This window comes from Lampris incognitus, chromosome 9 (assembly GCF_029633865.1).
Source record: "Lampris incognitus isolate fLamInc1 chromosome 9, fLamInc1.hap2, whole genome shotgun sequence".
Classification (NCBI taxonomy): domain Eukaryota; kingdom Metazoa; phylum Chordata; class Actinopteri; order Lampriformes; family Lampridae; genus Lampris; species Lampris incognitus.
The window spans coordinates 1,452,129-1,471,527 of record NC_079219.1 but is presented as its reverse complement, the minus strand read 5'-3'; the positions used below and the strand labels follow the sequence as shown (position 1 = coordinate 1,471,527).

Below are 19,399 nucleotides of genomic sequence, written 5' to 3'. Positions count from 1 at the left end.
AGTCGCTCCTATAGGTTTCTACTCCTCTCAGTCCCTCCTATAGGTTTCTACTCCTCTCAGTCCCACCTATATATTTCTACTCCTGTCAGTCCCTCCTATAGGTTTCTACTCCTCTCAGTCCCTCCTATAGGTGTCTACTCCTCTCAGTCCCACCTATATGTTTCTACTTCTCTTAGTCCCTCCTATAGGATTCTACTCCGCTCAGTCCCTCCTAAAGGTTTCTACTCCTCTCAGTCCCTCCTATAGGTTTCTACTCCTCTCAGTCCCACCTATATGTTTCTACTCCTCTCAGTCTCACCTATAGGTTTCTACTCCTCTCAGTCCCTCCTAAAGGTTTCTACTCCTCTCAGTCCCACCTATATGTTTATACTCCTCTTAGTCTCACCTATAGGTTTCTACTCCTCTCAGTCCCACCTATAGGTTTCTACTCCTCTCAGTCCCACCTATAGGTTTCTACTCCTCTCAGTCCCTCCTATAGGTTTCTACTCCTCTCAGTCCCTCCTATAGGTTTCTACTCCTCACAGTCCCACCTATATTTTTCTACCCCTCTCCGTCCAACCTATAGGTTTCTACTCCTCTTAGTCCGTCCTATAGGATTCTACTCCGCTCAGTCCCTAAAGGTTTCTACTCCGCTCAGTCCCTCCTAAAGGTTTCTACTCCTCTCAGTCCCTCCTAAAGGTTTCTACTCCTCTCAGTCCCACCTATATGTTTATACTCATCTCAGTCCCACCTATATGTTTATACTCCTCTCAGTCCCTCCTAAAGGTTTCTACTCCTCTCAGTCCCTCCTATATGTTTCTACTCCTCTCAGTCCCACCTATATATTTCTACTCCTCTCAGTCCCTCCTATAGGTTTCTACTCCTCTCAGTCCCTCCTATAGGTGTCTACTCCTCTCAGTCCCACCTATATGTTTCTACTTCTCTTAGTCCCTCCTATAGGATTCTACTCCGCTCAGTCCCTCCTATAGGTTTCTACTCCTCTCAGTCCCACCTATATGTTTCTACTCCTCTTAGTCCCTCCTATAGGTTTCTACTCCTCTCAGTCCAACCTATAGGTTTCTACTCCTCTCAGTCCCTCCGGTAGGTTTCTACTCCTCTTAGTCCCTCCTATAGTTTTCTACTCCTCTCAGTCCCTCCTATAGGTTTCGACTCCTCTCAGTCCCACCTATATGTTTCTACTCCTCTCAGTCCCTCCTATAGGTTTCTACTCCTCTCAGTCCCACCTATATATTTCTACTCCTCTCAGTCCCTCCTATATGTTTCTACTCCTCTCAGTCCCTCCTATAGGTGTCTACTCCTCTCAGTCCCACCTATATGTTTCTACATCTCTTTGTCCCTCCTATAGGATTCTACTCCGCTCAGTCCCTAAAGGTTTCTACTCCTCTCAGTCCCTCCTAAAGGTTTCTACTCCTCTCAGTCCCACCTATATGTTTATACTCCTCTCAGTCCCACCTATATGTTTACACTCCTCTCAGTCCCTCCTAAAGGGTTCTACTCCTCTCAGTCCCTCCTATATGTTTCTACTCCTCTCAGTCCCTCCTATATGTTTCTACTCCTCTCAGTCCCACCTATATATTTCTACTCCTCTCAGTCCCTCCTATAGGTTTCTACTCCTCTCAGTCCCTCCTATAGGTGTCTACTCCTCTCAGTCCCACCTATATGTTTCTACTTCTCTTAGTCCCTCCTATAGGATTCTACTCCACTCAGTCCCTCCTATAGGTTTCTACTCCTCTCAGTCCCACCTATATGTTTCTACTCCTCTTAGTCCCTCCTATAGGTTTCTACTCCTCTCAGTCCTACCTATAGGTTTCTACTCCTCTCAGTCCCTCCGGTAGGTTTCTACTCCTCTTAGTCCCTCCTATAGTTTTCTACTCCTCTCAGTCCCTCCTATAGGTTTCGACTCCTCTCAGTCCCACCTATATGTTTCTACTCCTCTCAGTCCCTCCTATAGGTTACTACTCCTCTCAGTCCCTCCTATAGGTTTCTACTCATCTCAGTCCCACCTATATGTTTCTACTCCTCTTAGTCCCTCCTATAGGTTTCTACTCCTCTCAGTCCCACCTATATGTTTATACTCCTCTCAGTCTCACCTAAAGGTTTCTACTCCTCTCAGTCCTACCTATAGGTTTCTACTCCTCTCAGTCCCTCCGGTAGGTTTCTACTCCTCTTAGTCCCTCCTATAGTTTTCTACTCCTCTCAGTCCCACCTATATGTTTCTACTCCTCTCAGTCTCACCTATAGGTTTCTACTCCTCTCAGTCCCTCCTAAAGGTTTCTACTCCTCTCAGTCCCACCTATAGGTTTCTACTCCTCTTAGTCTCACCTTTAGGTTTCTACTCCTCTCAGTCCCACCTATAGGTTTCTACTCCTCTCAGTCCCACCTATAGGTTTCTACTCCTCTCAGTCCCTCCTATAGGTTCCTACTCCTCTCAGTCCCTCCTATAGGTTTCTACTCCTCACAGTCCCACCTATATTTTTCTACTCCTCTCAGTCCAACCTATACGTTTCTACTCCTCTCAGTCGCTCCTATAGGTTTCTACTCCTCTCAGTCCCTCCTATAGGTTTCTACTCCTCTCAGTCCCACCTATATATTTCTACTCCTCTCAGTCCCTCCTATAGGTTTCTACTCCTCTCAGTCCCTCCTATAGGTGTCTACTCCTCTCAGTCCCACCTATATGTTTCTACTTCTCTTAGTCCCTCCTATAGGATTCTACTCCGCTCAGTCCCTCCTAAAGGTTTCTACTCCTCTCAGTCCCTCCTATAGGTTTCTACTCCTCTCAGTCCCACCTATATGTTTCTGCTCCTCTCAGTCTCACATATAGGTTTCTACTCCTCTTAGTCCCTCCTATAGGTTTATACTCCTCTCAGTCCCACCTATATGTTTATACTCCTCTCAGTCCCTCCTAAAGGTTTCTACTCCTCTCAGTCCCACCTATATGTTTATACTCCTCTTAGTCTCACATTTAGGTTTCTACTCCTCTCAGTCCCACCTATAGGTTTCTACTCCTCTCAGTCCCACCTATAGGTTTCTACTCCTCTCAGTCCCTCCTATAGGTTTCTACTCCTCTCAGTCCCTCCTATAGGTTTCTACTACTCACAGTCCCACCTATATTTTTCTACTCTTCTCAGTCCAACCTATACGTTTCTACTCCTCTTAGTCGCTCCTATAGGTTTCTACTCCTCTCAGTCCCTCCTATAGGTTTCTACTCCTCTCAGTCCCACCTATATATTTCTACTCCTGTCAGTCCCTCCTATAGGTTTCTACTCCTCTCAGTCCCTCCTATAGGTGTCTACTCCTCTCAGTCCCACCTATATGTTTCTACTTCTCTTAGTCCCTCCTATAGGATTCTACTCCGCTCAGTCCCTCCTAAAGGTTTCTACTCCTCTCAGTCCCTCCTATAGGTTTCTACTCCTCTCAGTCCCACCTATATGTTTCTACTCCTCTCAGTCTCACCTATAGGTTTCTACTCCTCTCAGTCCCTCCTAAAGGTTTCTACTCCTCTCAGTCCCACCTATATGTTTATACTCCTCTTAGTCTCACCTATAGGTTTCTACTCCTCTCAGTCCCACCTATAGGTTTCTACTCCTCTCAGTCCCACCTGTAGGTTTCTACTCCTCTCAGTCCCTCCTATAGGTTTCTACTCCTCTCAGTCCCTCCTATAGGTTTCTACTCCTCACAGTCCCACCTATATTTTTCTACCCCTCTCAGTCCAACCTATAGGTTTCTACTCCTCTTAGTCCGTCCTATAGGTTTCTACTCCTCTCAGTCCCTCCTATAGGTTTCTACTCCTCTCAGTCCCACCTATATATTTCTACTCCTCTCAGTCCCTCCTATAGGTGTCTACTCCTCTCATTCCCACCTATATGTTTCTACTTCTCTTTGTCCCTCCTATAGGATTCTACTCCGCTCAGTCCCTCCTAAAGGTTTCTACTCCTCTCAGTCCCTCCTAAAGGTTTCTACTCCTCTCAGTCCCACCTATATGTTTATACTCCTCTCAGTCCCACCTATATGTTTATACTCCTCTCAGTCCCTCCTAAAGGTTTCTACTCCTCTCAGTCCCTCCTATATGTTTCTACTCCTCTCAGTCCCACCTATATATTTCTACTCCTCTCAGTCCCTCCTATAGGTTTCTACTCCTCTCAGTCCCTCCTATAGGTGTCTACTCCTCTCAGTCCCACCTATATGTTTCTACTGCTCTTAGTCCCTCCTATAGGATTCTACTCCGCTCAGTCCCTCCTATAGGTTTCTACTCCTCTCAGTCCCACCTATATGTTTCTACTCCTCTTAGTCCCTCCTATAGGTTTCTACTCCTCTCAGTCCAACCTATAGGTTTCTACTCCTCTCAGTCCTTCCGGTAGGTTTCTACTCCTCTTAGTCCCTCCTATAGTTTTCTACTCCTCTCAGTCCCTCCTATAGGTTTCGACTCCTCTCAGTCCCACCTATATGTTTCTACTCCTCTCAGTCCCTCCTATAGGTTTCTACTCCTCTCAGTCCCACCTATATATTTCTACTCCTCTCAGTCCCTCCTATAGGTTTCTACTCCTTTCAGTCCCTCCTATAGGTGTCTACTCCTCTCAGTCCCACCTATATGTTTCTACTTCTCTTTGTCCCTCCTATAGGATTCTACTCCGCTCAGTCCCTCCTAAAGGTTTCTACTCCTCTCAGTCCCTCCTAAAGGTTTCTACTCCTCTCAGTCCCACCTATATGTTTCTACTCCTCTCAGTCTCACCTTTATGTTTCTACTCCTCTCAGTCTCACCTATAGGTTTCTACTCCTCTCAGTCCCTCCTAAAGGTTTCTACTCCTCTCAGTCCCACCTATATGTTTATACTCCTCTTAGTCTCACCTTTAGGTTTCTGCTCCTCTCAGTCCCACCTATAGGTTTCTACTCCTCTCAGTCCCACCTATAGGTTTCTACTCCACTCAGTCCCTCCTATAGGTTTCTACTCCTCTCAGTCCCTCCTATAGGTTTCTACTACTCTCAGTCCCTCCTAAAGGTTTCTACTCCTCTCAGTCCCACCTATATGTTTATACTCCTCTCAGTCCCACCTATATGTTTATACTCCTCTCAGTCCCTCCTATAGGTTTCTACTCCTCTCAGTCCCTCCTATATGTTTCTACTCCTCTCAGTCCCTCCTATATGTTTCTACTCCTCTCAGTCCCACCTATATATTTCTACTCCTCTCAGTCCCTCCTATAGGTTTCTACTCCTCTCAGTCCCTCCTATAGGTGTCTACTCCTCTCAGTCCCACCTATATGTTCCTACTTCTCTTAGTCCCTCCTATAGGATTCTACTCCACTCAGTCCCTCCTATAGGTTTCTACTCCTCTCAGTCCCACCTATATGTTTCTACTCCTCTTAGTCCCTCCTATAGGTTTCTACTCCTCTCAGTCCAACCTATAGGTTTCTACTCCTCTCAGTCCCTCCGGTAGGTTTCTACTCCTCTTAGTCCCTCCTATAGTTTTCTACTCCTCTCAGTCCCTCCTATAGGTTTCTACTCCTCTCAGTCCAACCTATAGGTTTCTACTCCTCTCAGTCCCTCCGGTAGGTTTCTACTCCTCTTAGTCCCTCCTATAGTTTTCTACTCCTCTCAGTCCCACCTATATGTTTCTACTCCTCTCAGTCCCTCCTATAGGTTACTACTCCTCTCAGTCCCTCCTATAGGTTTCTACTCCTCTCAGTCCCACCTATATGTTTCTACTCCTCTTAGTCCCTCCTATAGGTTTCTACTCCTCTCAGTCCCACCTATATGTTTATACTCCTCTCAGTCTCACCTAAAGGTTTCTACTCCTCTCAGTCCCACCTATATGTTTATACTCATCTCAGTCCCTCCTATAGGTTTCTACTCCTCTCAGTCCCACCTATATGTTTCTACTCCTCTCAGTCTCACCTATAGGTTTCTACTCCTCTCAGTCCCTCCTAAAGGTTTCTACTCCTCTCAGTCCCACCTATATGTTTATACTCCTCTTAGTCTCACCTTTAGGTTTCTACTCCTCTCAGTCCCACCTATAGGTTTCTACTCCTCTCAGTCCCACCTATAGGTTTCTACTCCTCTCAGTCCCTCCTATAGGTTTCTACTCCTCTCAGTCCCTCCTATAGGTTTCTACTCCTCACAGTCCCACCTATATTTTTCTACTCCTCTCAGTCCAACCTATACGTTTCTACTCCTCTTAGTCGCTCCTATAGGTTTCTACTCCTCTCAGTCCCTCCTATAGGTTTCTACTCCTCTCAGTCCCACCTATATATTTCTACTCCTCTCAGTCCCTCCTATAGGTTTCTACTCCTCTCAGTCCCTCCTATAGGTGTCTACTCCTCTCAGTCCCACCTATATGTTTCTACTTCTCTTAGTCCCTCCTATAGGATTCTACTCCGCTCAGTCCCTCCTAAAGGTTTCTACTCCTCTCAGTCCCTCCTATAGGTTTCTACTCCTCTCAGTCCCACCTATATGTTTCTACCCCTCTCAGTCTCACCTATAGGTTTCTACTCCTCTCAGTCCCTCCTAAATGTTTCTACTCCTCTCAGTCCCACCTATATGTTTATACTCCTCTTAGTCTCACCTTTAGGTTTCTACTCCTCTCAGTCCCACCTATAGGTTTCTACTCCTCTCAGTCCCACCTATAGGTTTCTACTCCTCTCAGTCCCTCCTATAGGTTTCTACTCCTCTCAGTCCCTCCTATAGGTTTCTACTCCTCACAGTCCCACCTATATTTTTCTACTCCTCTCAGTCCAACCTATACGTTTCTACTCCTCTTAGTCGCTCCTATAGGTTTGTACTCCTCTCAGTCCCTCCTATAGGTTTCTACTTCTCTCAGTCCCACCTATATATTTCTACTCCTCTCAGTCCCTCCTATAGGTTTCTACTCCTCTCAGTCCCTCCTATAGGTGTCTACTCCTCTCAGTCCCACCTATATGTTTCTACTTCTCTTAGTCCCTCCTATAGGATTCTACTCCGCTCAGTCCCTCCTAAAGGTTTCGACTCCTCTCAGTCCCTCCTAAAGGTTTCTACTCCTCTCAGTCCCACCTATATGTTTATACTCCTCTCAGTCCCACCTATATGTTTATACTCCTCTCAGTCCCACCTAAAGGTTTCTACTCCTCTCAGTCCCTCCTATATGTTTCTGCTCCTCTCAGTCCCTCCTATATGTTTCTACTCCTCTCAGTCCCACCTATATATTTCTACTCCTCTCAGTCCCTCCTATAGGTTTCTACTCCTCTCAGTCCCTCCTATAGGTTTCTACTCCTCACAGTCCCACCTATATTTTTCTACTCCTCTCAGTCCAACCTATACGTTTCTACTCCTCTTAGTCGCTCCTATAGGTTTCTACTCCTCTCAGTCCCTCCTATAGGTTTCTACTCCTCTCAGTCCCACCTATATATTTCTACTCCTCTCAGTCCCTCCTATAGGTTTCTACTCCTCTCAGTCCCTCCTATAGGTGTCTACTCCTCTCAGTCCCACCTATATGTTTCTACTTCTCTTAGTCCCTCCTATAGGATTCTACTCCGCTCAGTCCCTCCTAAAGGTTTCTACTCCTCTCAGTCCCTCCTATAGGTTTCTACTCCTCTCAGTCTCACCTTTATGTTTCTACTCCTCTCAGTCTCACCTATAGGTTTCTACTCCTCTCAGTCCCTCCTAAAGGTTTCTACTCCTCTCAGTCCCACCTATATGTTTATACTCCTCTTAGTCTCACCTTTAGGTTTCTACTCCTCTCAGTCCCACCTATAGGTTTCTACTCCTCTCAGTCCCACCTATAGGTTTCTACTCCTCTCAGTCCCTCCTATAGGTTTCTACTCCTCTCAGTCCCTCCTATAGGTTTCTACTACTCTCAGTCCCTCCTAAAGGTTTCTACTCCTCTCAGTCCCACCTATATGTTTCTACTCCTCTCAGTCCCTCCTATAGGTTTCTACTCCTCTCAGTCCCTCCTATATGTTTCTACTCCTCTCAGTCCCTCCTATATGTTTCTACTCCTCTCAGTCCCACCTATATATTTCTACTCCTCTCAGTCCCTCCTATAGGTTTCTACTCCTCTCAGTCCCTCCTATAGGTGTCTACTCCTCTCAGTCCCACCTATATGTTCCTACTTCTCTTAGTCCCTCCTATAGGATTCTACTCCACTCAGTCCCTCCTATATGTTTCTACTCCTCTCAGTCCCACCTATATATTTCTACTCCTCTCAGTCCCTCCTAAAGGTTTCTACTCCTCTCAGTCCCTCCTATAGGTTTCTACTCCTCTCAGTCCCACCTATATGTTTCTACCCCTCTCAGTCTCACCTATAGGTTTCTACTCCTCTCAGTCCCTCCTAAATGTTTCTACTCCTCTCAGTCCCACCTATATGTTTATACTCCTCTTAGTCTCACCTTTAGGTTTCTACTCCTCTCAGTCCCACCTATAGGTTTCTACTCCTCTCAGTCCCACCTATAGGTTTCTACTCCTCTCAGTCCCTCCTATAGGTTTCTACTCCGCTCAGTCCCTCCTAAAGGTTTCGACTCCTCTCAGTCCCTCCTAAAGGTTTCTACTCCTCTCAGTCCAACCTATATGTTTATACTCCTCTCAGTCCCACCTATATGTTTATACTCCTCTCAGTCCCACCTAAAGGTTTCTACTCCTCTCAGTCCCTCCTATATGTTTCTACTCCTCTCAGTCCCTCCTATATGTTTCTACTCCTCTCAGTCCCACCTATATATTTCTACTCCTCTCAGTCCCTCCTATAGGTTTCTACTCCTCTCAGTCCCACCTATATGTTTCTACTTCTCTTAGTCCCTCCTATAGGATTCTACTCCGCTCAGTCCCTCCTATATGTTTCTACCCCTCTCAGTCTCACCTATAGGTTTCTACTCCTCTCAGTCCCTCCTAAATGTTTCTACTCCTCTCAGTCCCACCTATATGTTTATACTCCTCTCAGTCTCACCTTTAGGTTTCTACTCCTCTCAGTCCCACCTATAGGTTTCTACTCCTCTCAGTCCCACCTATAGGTTTCTACTCCTCTCAGTCCCTCCTATAGGTTTCTACTCCTCTCAGTCCCTCCTATAGGTTTCTACTCCTCACAGTCCCACCTATATTTTTCTACTCCTCTCAGTCCAACCTATACGTTTCTACTCCTCTTAGTCGCTCCTATAGGTTTGTACTCCTCTCAGTCCCTCCTATAGGTTTCTACTTCTCTCAGTCCCACATATATATTTCTACTCCTCTCAGTCCCTCCTATAGGTTTCTACTCCTCTCAGTCCCTCCTATAGGTGTCTACTCCTCTCAATCCCACCTATATGTTTCTACTTCTCTTAGTCCCTCCTATAGGATTCTACTCCGCTCAGTCCCTCCTAAAGGTTTCGACTCCTCTCAGTCCCTCCTAAAGGTTTCTACTCCTCTCAGTCCCACCTATATGTTTATACTCCTCTCAGTCCCACCTATATGTTTATACTCCTCTCAGTCCCACCTAAAGGTTTCTACTCCTCTCAGTCCCTCCTATATGTTTCTACTCCTCTCAGTCCCTCCTATATGTTTCTACTCCTCTCAGTCCCACCTATATATTTCTACTCCTCTCAGTCCCTCCTATAGGTTTCTACTCCTCTCAGTCCCACCTATATGTCTCTACTTCTCTTAGTCCCTCCTATAGGATTCTACTCCGCTCAGTCCCTCCTATAGGTTTCTACTCCTCTCAGTCCCACCTATATGTTTATACTCCTCTCAGTCCCTCCTAAAGGTTTCTACTCCTCTCAGTCCCTCCTATATGTTTCTACTCCTCTCAGTCCCTCCTATATGTTTCTACTCCTCTTAGTCTCACCTATAGGTTTCTACTCCTCTCAGTCCCACCTATAGGTGTCTACTCCTCTCAGTCCCACCTATAGGTTTCTACTCCTCTCAGTCCCTCCTATAGGTTTCTACTCCTCTCAGTCCCTCCTATAGGTTTCTACTCCTCTCAGTCCCACCTATATTTTTCTACTCCTCTCAGTCCAACCTATAGGTTTCTACTCCTCTTAGTCCCTCCTATAGGTTTCTACTCCTCTCAGTCCCTCCTATAGGTGTCTACTCCTCTCAGTCCCACCTATATGTTTCTACTTCTCTTAGTCCCTCCTATAGGTTTCTACTCCTCTCAGTCCCACCTATATGTTTATACTCCTCTCAGTCCCACCTATATGTTTATACTCCTCTTAGTCCCTCCTAAAGGTTTCTACTCCTCTCAGTCCTTCCTATATGTTTCTACTCCTCTCAGTCCCTCCTATATGTTTCTACTCGTCTTAGTCTCACCTATATGTTTATACTCCTCTCAGTCCCACCTATATGTTTATACTCCTCTTAGTCCCTCCTAAAGGTTTCTACTCCTCTCAGTCCTTCCTATATGTTTCTACTCCTCTCAGTCCCTCCTATATGTTTCTACTCCTCTTAGTCTCACCTATATGTTTTTACTCCTCTCAGTCCCTCCTATATGTTTCTACTCCTCTTAGTCTCACCTATATGTTTTTACTCCTCTCAGTCCCTCCTATATGTTTATACTCCTCTTAGTCTCACCTATATGTTTTTACTCCTCTCAGTCCCTCCTATATGTTTATACTCCTCTTAGTCTCACCTATAGGTTTCGACTCTCAGTCCCACCTGTATGTTTACTCCATTGTGCAGGTACGAGCAGTCGACTGAGGTGGGTTTTACTGAGGTGGGTTTTACTGAGGGTGGGTTTCACCGGTGGTGTGTTTTACTGAGGGTGGGTTTTACTGAGGGTGGGTTTCACCGGTGGTGTGTTTTACTGAGGGTGGGTTTCACTGAGGGTGGGTTTCACCGGTGGTGTGTTTTACTGAGGGTGGGTTTCACCGGTGGTGTGTTTTACTGAGGGTGGGTTTCACCGGTGGTGTGTTCTACTGAGGGTGGGTTTCACCGGTGGTGTGTTTTACTGAGGGTGGGTTTCACCGGTGGTGTGTTTTACTGAGGGTGGGTTTCACCGGTGGTGTGTTTTACTGAGGGTGGGTTTCACCGGTGGTGTGTTTCACTGAGGGTGGGTTTCACTGAGTGTATTTTTGCCACCTACCAGAACATTCTGTCCCGGCTTAGCTTCACAATATACTGATATTGGTTTTCACCATGGAAAACGTACCCACCTTTTCTCGAAACACTACTAACAATAAGATATAAAACGAATGTGAGAATAAAGTATGGTCGCCAGGTGGCGCTTTAGTCTACATTCTAATGAATGAGACGGATTATTCATAAGGCGTATGGCTTTGTAGGTGGCTGTTCAACTTCTCGTTGATTTCTTTTTATTTTTCCCTTTAACCTTAACCAGGGTGTAAGATGTAGCACGACACCTCCACAGTGCCTACAGTGAGTGGGACTTTCTACTCTGGAGCAGGACATCGGTTCCTAGACGGTAGTTCTGTCGAGCAAGGCCCATGCCGGGGTCCATGCCGAGCGATCAATGTGGACTACTGATAGTATAGTGGGTGGTTGTGATACTGTGGTCTAGTTGTGATGCTGTGGTCTAGCTGTGATGTTGTGGTCTAGTTGTGATGTTGTGGTCTAGCTGTGATGTTGTGGTCTAGCTGTGATGTTGTGGTCTAGCTGTGATGTTGTGGTCTAGCTGTGATACTGTGGTCTAGCTGTGATGTTGTGGTCTAGCTGTGATGTTGTGGTCTAGCTGTGATACTGTGGTCTAGCTGTGATGTTGTGGTCTAGCTGTGATGTTGTGGTCTAGCTGTGATGTTGTGGTCTAGCTGTGATACTGTGGTCTAGCTGTGATGTTGTGGTCTAGCTGTGATGTTGTGGTCTAGCTGTGATGTTGTGGTCTAGTTATGTTGTGGTCTAGTTGTGTTATTGTGGTCTAGTTTTGATATTGTGGTCTACTTATGTGTAGTCTAGTTGTGATGTTTTGGTCTAGTTGTGTTATTGTGGTCTAGTTATGTGTGGTCTAGTTGTGATGTTTTGGTCTAGTTGTGATATTGTGGTCTAGTTTAGTTATTGTGGTGTAGTTGTGATATTGTGGTCTAGTCGTGATATTGTGGTATAGTTGTGATATTGTGGTGTAGTTATGTTGTGGTCTAGTTGTGATGTTGTGGTATAGTTTAATTATTGTGGTGTAGTTGTGATATTGTGGTCTAGTTGTGATATTGTGGTCTAGTCGTGATATGTGGTATAGTTGGGATATTGTGGTGTAGTTATGTTGTGGTGTAGTTGTGATGTTGTGGTCTAGCTGTGATGTTGTGGTATAGTTGTGATATTGTGGTGTAGTTATGTTGTGGTGTAGTTGTAATGTTGTGGTCTAGTTGTGATATTGTGGTCTACTCGTGATATTGTGGTCTAGTTACGTTATTGTGGTCTAGTTGTGATATTGTGGTCTAGTCGTGATATTGTGGTATAGTTGTGATATTGTGGTCTAGTTATGTTGTTGTCTAGTTGTGATGTTGTGGTCTAGCTGTGATGTTGTGGTCTAGTTGTGTTATTGTGGTCTAGTTGTGTTGTTGTGGTCTAGTTGTGTTATTGTGGTCTATTTATGTTGTGGTCTAGTTGTGATGTTGTGGTCTAGTTGTGTTATTGTGGTCTAGTTGTGTTGTGGTCTAGTTGTGTTATTGTGGTCTAGTTGTGTTATTGTGGTCTAGTTGTGTTGTGGTCTATTTGTTTTGTGGTCTAGTTGTGTTATTGTGGTCTAGTTGTGTTATTGTGGTCTATTTATGTTGTGGTCTAGTTGTGATGTTGTGGTCTAGTTGTGTTACTGTGGTCTAGTTGTGTTGTGGTCTAGTTGTGATGTTTTGGTCTAGTTGTGTTGTTGTGGTCTAGTTGCGTTATTGTGGTCTAGTTGTGATGTTGTGGTCTAGTTGCGTTATTGTGGTCTAGTTGTGATGTTGTGGTTTAGTTGTGTTATTGTGGTCTAGTTGTGTTGTTGTGGTCTAGTTGTGTTATTGTGGTCTATTTATGTTGTGGTCTAGTTGTGATGTTGTGTTCTAGTTGTGTTATTGTGGTCTATTTGTGTTGTGGTCTAGTTGTGTTATTGTGGTCTAGTTGTGTTGTGGTCTAGTTGTGTTGTTGTGGTCTAGTTGTGTTGGTCTAGTTGTATTGTGGTCTAGTTGTGTTATTGTGGTCTAGTTGTGTTATTGTGGTCTAGTTGTGATGTTGTGGTTTAGTTGTGTTATTGTGGTCTAGTTGTGATGTTGTGGTCTAGTTGTGATATTGTGGTCTAGTTGTGTTATTGTGGTCTAGTTGTGATGTTGTGGTCTAGTTGTGTTATTGTGGTCTAGTTGTGATGTTGTGGTCTAGTTGTGTTGTTGTGGTCTAGTTGTGTTGTTGTGGTCTGGTTGTGATGTTGTGGTCTAGTTGTGTTGTTGTGGTCTAGTTGTGATGTTGTGGTCTAGTTGTGTTGTTGTGGTCTAGTTGTGTGTTGTGGTCTAGTTGTGTGTTGTGGTCTAGTTGTGTTATTGTGGTCTAGTTGTGTATTTGTGGTCTATTTATGTTGTGGTCTAGTTGTGATGTTGTGGTCTAGTTGTGTTACTGTGGTCTAGTTGTGTTGTGGTCTAGTTGTGATGTTGTGGTCTAGTTGTGTTGTTGTGGTCTAGTTGTGTTATTGTGGTCTAGTTGTGATGTTGTGGTTTAGTTGTGTTATTGTGGTCTAGTTGTGTTGTTGTCGTCTAGTTGTGTTATTGTGGTCTATTTATGTTGTGGTCTAGTTGTGATGTTATGGTCTAGTTGTGTTATTGTGGTCTATTTGTGTTGTGGTCTAGTTGTGTTATTGTGGTCTAGTTTAGTTATTGTGGTGTAGTTGTGATATTGTGGTCTAGTTGTGTTGTGGTCTAGTTGTGATGTTGTGGTTTAGTTGTGTTATTGTGGTCTAGTTGTGATGTTGTGGTCTAGTTGTGTTATTGTGGTCTAGTTGTGTTGTGGTCTAGTTGTGTTGTTGTGGTCTAGTTGTGTTGTTGTGGTCTGGTTGTGATGTTGTGGTCTAGTTGTGTTGTTGTGGTCTAGTTGTGATGTTATGGTCTAGTTGTGTGTTGTGGTCTAGTTGTGTGTTGTGGTCTGGTTGTGATGTTGTGGTCTAGTTGTGTTGTTGTGGTCTAGTTGTGTTATTGTGGTCTATTTATGTTGTGGTCTAGTTGTGATGTTGTGGTCTAGTTGTGTTATTGTGGTCTATTTGTGTTGTGGTCTAGTTGTGTTATTGTGGTCTAGTTGTGTTGTGGTCTAGTTGTGTTATTGTGGTCTAGTTGTGTTGTGGTCTAGTTGTGATGTTGTGGTTTAGTTGTGTTATTGTGGTCTAGTTGTGTTATTGTGGTCTAGTTGTGTTGTTGTGGTCTAGTTGTGTTGTTGTGGTCTAGTTGTGATGTTGTGGTCTAGTTGTGTGTTGTGGTCTAGTTGTGTGTTGTGGTCTGGTTGTGATGTTGTGGTCTAGTTGTGTTGTTGTGGTCTAGTTGTGATGTTGTGGTCTAGTTGTGATGTTGTGGTCTAGTTGTGATTTTGTGGTCTAGTTGTGTTTGCAGTAACCACCGGAGGGCTGTGTGGTGTTGGACTGGTTCACAGGGTTTATCGACCTACTTTTGACTTTGCCTAAAGTCTTCATTTCATCCATCAGCCGCTGGATGGCGCTTATCATCTTCCCATGCTCACTACCATGTGGGGTGTCATATCGGATTTAGTATCCACAAGAGAATATGTACCCCATAAAGCCGTGGCGTCGCAGGAACGCGTTCACTTGAAGCGGACCATTACGTTTTCATTTCACGTAAGAAAACGATAAATGGCAACATGTTGATTTACTTATTTTTCTCGCTAGTATTAGATAATTAACATTAGCATAGTTAACGAAGTAGCATACCGGAAGCGCAGTAGTTTGTTTTTCAGTTGCAGTTCGCTTGCTCTGGATGTGCTACTTTGTTTGACAAACCCTGTCGAGAAGCTCAGAGTAGATGTCGAGAAACTCAGAATAGATGTCGAGAAACTCGGAGTAGATGTCGAGAAACTCGGAGTAGAGGGGGTAAAAGGTAAAAAAGCTCCCTATATCGTCGCGGGAAACTGGTAAACCAAAATGGGAAACGTGTCCTTTTGGGGATACAGAATTCGGCGCAGCGTGTGTGGAGTCAGCGGGCATGGCGGAGCCGCGGCGGGTCGGCCTGTTGAGGAAGCAGGACAGCAGGAAGAAATTCCATTAGAAACTTTGACGTCACGCTGAAATGGCGTGTTTGCTGCCTTGTCGTTGTTGTTCCGTAGTTGCTGTGTTTCCTTGTAATGGGAAGTGATGTTGTCTCCATCACTGTATAAACAGGGTTGTGCACTTGTCTTTATCCAGACAGACGGCGAGGCCAGAGGGACCGGAGAGAGAGGAGGGCTTCTGCTCAGGCGACAGGCACCATCGGACCGTTACAAGCCCACCAGGTGCAGACACAAGACGGTATTCTGGTCCTCTCAGTAGCGCCACCAATGGTTTGGAATGTCGTAACTCGAAGTTAGAGCTCTCTGCCCCACAGAGTGAGGTGTCCTTCTGTTGTGCAGTTAATTCTTGTGTTGTTACTTGACGTGAGCAAGGTTCATCCCATGAGAGTTGCTATCTGTTGGGACGCACCCAAAGCAGAATATCCCTTCAGCAGTCAGCACAATGTTGCCCAATACCAACAATGCAAGCTCAACGTCACCATTTCAGCACACAAACTACAGTCTTTCATTACACAATGCTGAAGCTTGTCGTTATAGTTTCGAGTCATAAGATTGATTCCCAACCTTATCTTGTCCATTTTTATTTTACATGTACTATACATCCTTTGTGCATAGTTACTTATCTGATCGTTCTAATTAAATAATTTGCATGGTATATGACACAAAAGTCAACAAAACTACTTCTGACATTATGCATGCTCATCAACCCAGATAAGAGAATCCCAGAAAGTTGAATCAGTTCATCTGGACACAACGTTTACTGACAGAAATGTTTGTTTCATCATCATCTAAGTGACCTCTGCAGTCTCAACTGACTGCAGCTACCCCACCCTTATAAACAATACACTGACTGCAGGTGTCCCCACCCTTATAAACAATACACTGACTGCAGGTACCCCACCCTTATAAACAATACACTGACTGCAGGTACCCCACCCTTATAAACAATACAGTGACTGCAGGTACCCCACCCTTATAAACAATACAGTGACTGCAGGTGTCTCCACCCTTATAAACAATACAGTGACTTCAGATCTCTCCACCCTTATAAACAATACAGTGACTGCAGGTGTCTCCACCCTTATAAACAATACAGTGACTTCAGATCTCTCCACCCTTATAAACAATACAGTGACTGCAGATCTCTCCACCCTTATAAACAATACAGTGACTGCAGATCTCTCCACCCTTATAAACAATACAGTGACTGCAGATCTCTCCACCCTTATAAACAATACGGTGACTGCAGATCTCTCCACCCTTATAAACAATAGAGTGGCATAACCACCCAAACTGTGACCATTAACTAGATTTAAATGGCCATGTGTGCTATTCACAGGACTGGGAATAGTTGCAATCACAACATAGCAGCATAGTAAAATGGCAACAGATGTACTCTTAGCCCCCCCTGGTTCAGGGATGGCCGTTCCCTCTTAACAGAGATGGCCTCTTTGACTCCCCATTCAAACCAGCGTTCCTTTCTATCAAGGATGTGTGTACATCCTCATCCTCAAAAGAGTGGCCACTGGCCTGTAGATGGTGTAGACTGTGGAGTCCTGGTCTGTAGATGGTGTAGACTGTGGAGTCCTGGCCTGTAGATGGTGTAGACTGTGGAGTCCTGGCCTGTAGATGGTGTAGACTGTGGAGTCCTGGCCTGTAGATGGTGTAGACTGTGGAGTCCTGGCCTGTAGATGGTGTAGACTGTGGAGTCCTGGCCTGTAGATGGTGTAGACTGTGGAGTCCTGGTCTGTAGATGGTGTAGACTGTGGAGTCCTGGTCTGACGTGTTAGGTCTCCTGTGTTGTGCCATCCTCTTGGTCAGTGTCTGTTTAGTTTCCCCAATGTCCAAGTCACGACAATCCTCCTAGTGCTTAACAGCTACCCTATATTTCCCTGTTTGTGCCAGGGGACCTGTTCCTTGGGGTGGACCAACTTCTGGCGCAGTGTGTTCTTGGCTTTTGCGGTGATGGAAAAATACGCATCTCAACTATTCTGACACTCCCGCGGTATACATTTCGGAACACTAGAGACTTGATGATTTAATAGTGCTGATGTGAGAACAGTAGACACGGATCAGCAAATTTGTGACCAGCATTGACACAAATTGTACTATTGTGGCCCAAAGTAAGCCCAGCTGCACATCTAAGGAAGGTCACCATGCTTTTTGTTGACTTAAGCAACATTAACTCCCACCTTAGTCTATAGGAAGACAAGTGAATTTGGATGAAGTTTTGGTAATTGTTGGATTTCTTTGTCTTATCCACAAATCTATGGAGAGAAAACAGCAAGGGAAAGACATTGAGAGAGGGATGTGTGTGTGTGTGTGTGTGTGTGTGTGTGTGTGTGTGTGTGTGTGTGTGTGTGTGTGTGTGTGTGTGTGTGTGTGTGTGTGTGTGTGTGTACTTGACTGTTTTTCAGGTTTTGAAACAGGAATGGTTGGCCCGCTGCATTAGCTGTTTGTTTTGTGTCAACTACTTACTCTGGCTCAAATTCCTCATTCCTTTCCTTTCTATTGTTATAGTAGCAGAACTCAAAAGAGCCGCTGTCTGTGGAGAAAGTAGAGAGAGGACTTGCTGGTTGCACGGTGGGCACATCCTGGGTTTTGTTTGTTAGCTTTTGCTGCTCTGGAATTCAGAGGAGCGGCAGTGAGAGATGGGTAGAGAACATATATAGTATACACGCCTTCACCCGAAACGAGTAAAACACAAGTTAATAAAAAGATAGTAATGATTCACTATCTCCATATTCAAATGTGACACTATTTGGTGCTCTATAGCGCCCCGTGGCAAGATTTTCTGTTGTTTGGTGGCACAGCGTAGCTGAGACGGCCACAGAAGAATCCTGTTGCTTTTTGCCAGAACCGCTGCCGAGTTGACTGAGTGGAACCGCCATGGTAATTTACCCTTTCCAGGTACTGACCGCTGGGTAGACTGTGCCCGGGGGTTTGAATTCAGAGTTACCTTCTCCTAGCCTTTGCCTGAAGAGGCATCAACTCACAAGGCAGCAGGTGGATTTGAAATCAGAGTTCCCCTCTCCTACCCCAATGTGTAGGCTGGACTTGGCACCATGGGAAGTACCATACAGGCATGCAGGAGGACCAGATCTATCAGTAGGGATGTCGTCCTTAGCCAAAGGGCCCTTGCTGAGGTAAGGGGCTACCCCTCTACAGCCTGCGGTTGCAGTTTAGCGTCTTACCCAGGACATAGCGTCTTACCCAGGTAGAGAACATGTTGGAGATGAAAAGGAAGACATGGACAGTGACGAAGAGAGAGCCGATGGCTGACATGGTGGTTTGAATCAGTCTCTCAGGCCCCCTGCTGTTCTTTGACTTAATGGGTGCCTCTGGGGTTTCACATGCAACCTGTCCTGGAAAAACAAGCTTCAGATGTCCCTGAGTTGGTAGATGTTTGTTTGCAGATAGAAGATTACACTGTACCTGGTGAAGGAAATTGACTTGCCCAAAATGTGAACACGGCTGTGTCTGTGTGATCGATTTTGTGCTGTCAGGCAAGAGACTTCCAACTCGGGAGTTTGTTCACAAGTCAGTACACGGTATATACACACAGATACAGTACAGGCCGTACATACTGGCGTGGGGGATCTATAAAGCATAGGTTCACAATATTTTGCGTGGCAATATTGTATCCCTACATGGACACCACTGATATTTTATTTATTTAATTTGGGTTTGGGTTTTTTGGAGGGGGGGTTAATATATTATTATTTTATTTCATTTCAGTTTAACAATAATTTACTTTAAAATCCCCCAGTTGTGGAAGAGGCTGCATAACTTTTTTGTACAAGTTGTATTGTTCGGAGTACCTGTAATAGTACAGTAGTCACACACGTTGGTGTTCAGTTAAGTTGGACTATGTAATACAAACAGTTCAGTTTGACAGGTGCATGCAACAATCCCATTTTGCTGCATTAAAAAAGATTGGAATTTACACTGAGGCAAAGTTGTAATTTGGAATATTGGGCTGTACAAATAAAACTGACTTGACTTGAAGTGAGATGAACAGATGGAAAACTTTATCTTATTGGACAAAACACATTTTGACAAAGTTTTCCTTTAGGGACATAACTCGCAGTTGAAAAAAGTTAATAAACCACAATATATGTATGGCAATACTCAGCATATCGCAAAATGTTTAAAATCACAGTGCTATCGTATCGTGACCCAATAATGGCGATGATATCGTATCGTGGGGCCTCTGGTGAGTCCCACCCCTGGTTTATACAGGTAGTGTTTACAGATACAGTACACCCCTGAACCTCAACAAGTGGCC

General features: G+C 44.7%; 1 protein-coding gene across 1 annotated transcript in view; it reads left to right on the top strand.

The window, feature by feature from the left end:
• The first annotated feature begins 14,607 nt into the window (after positions 1-14,607).
• lmna (lamin A) overlaps positions 14,608-19,399 on the top strand; it is a 115,388-nt gene continuing 110,596 nt past the window's right edge. The window contains exons 1-2 of the mRNA XM_056286386.1: positions 14,608-14,683; positions 15,248-15,333. The gene's annotated coding sequence lies outside the window, so the exon portion shown is untranslated. The remainder of the gene's footprint in view (positions 14,684-15,247; positions 15,334-19,399) is intronic.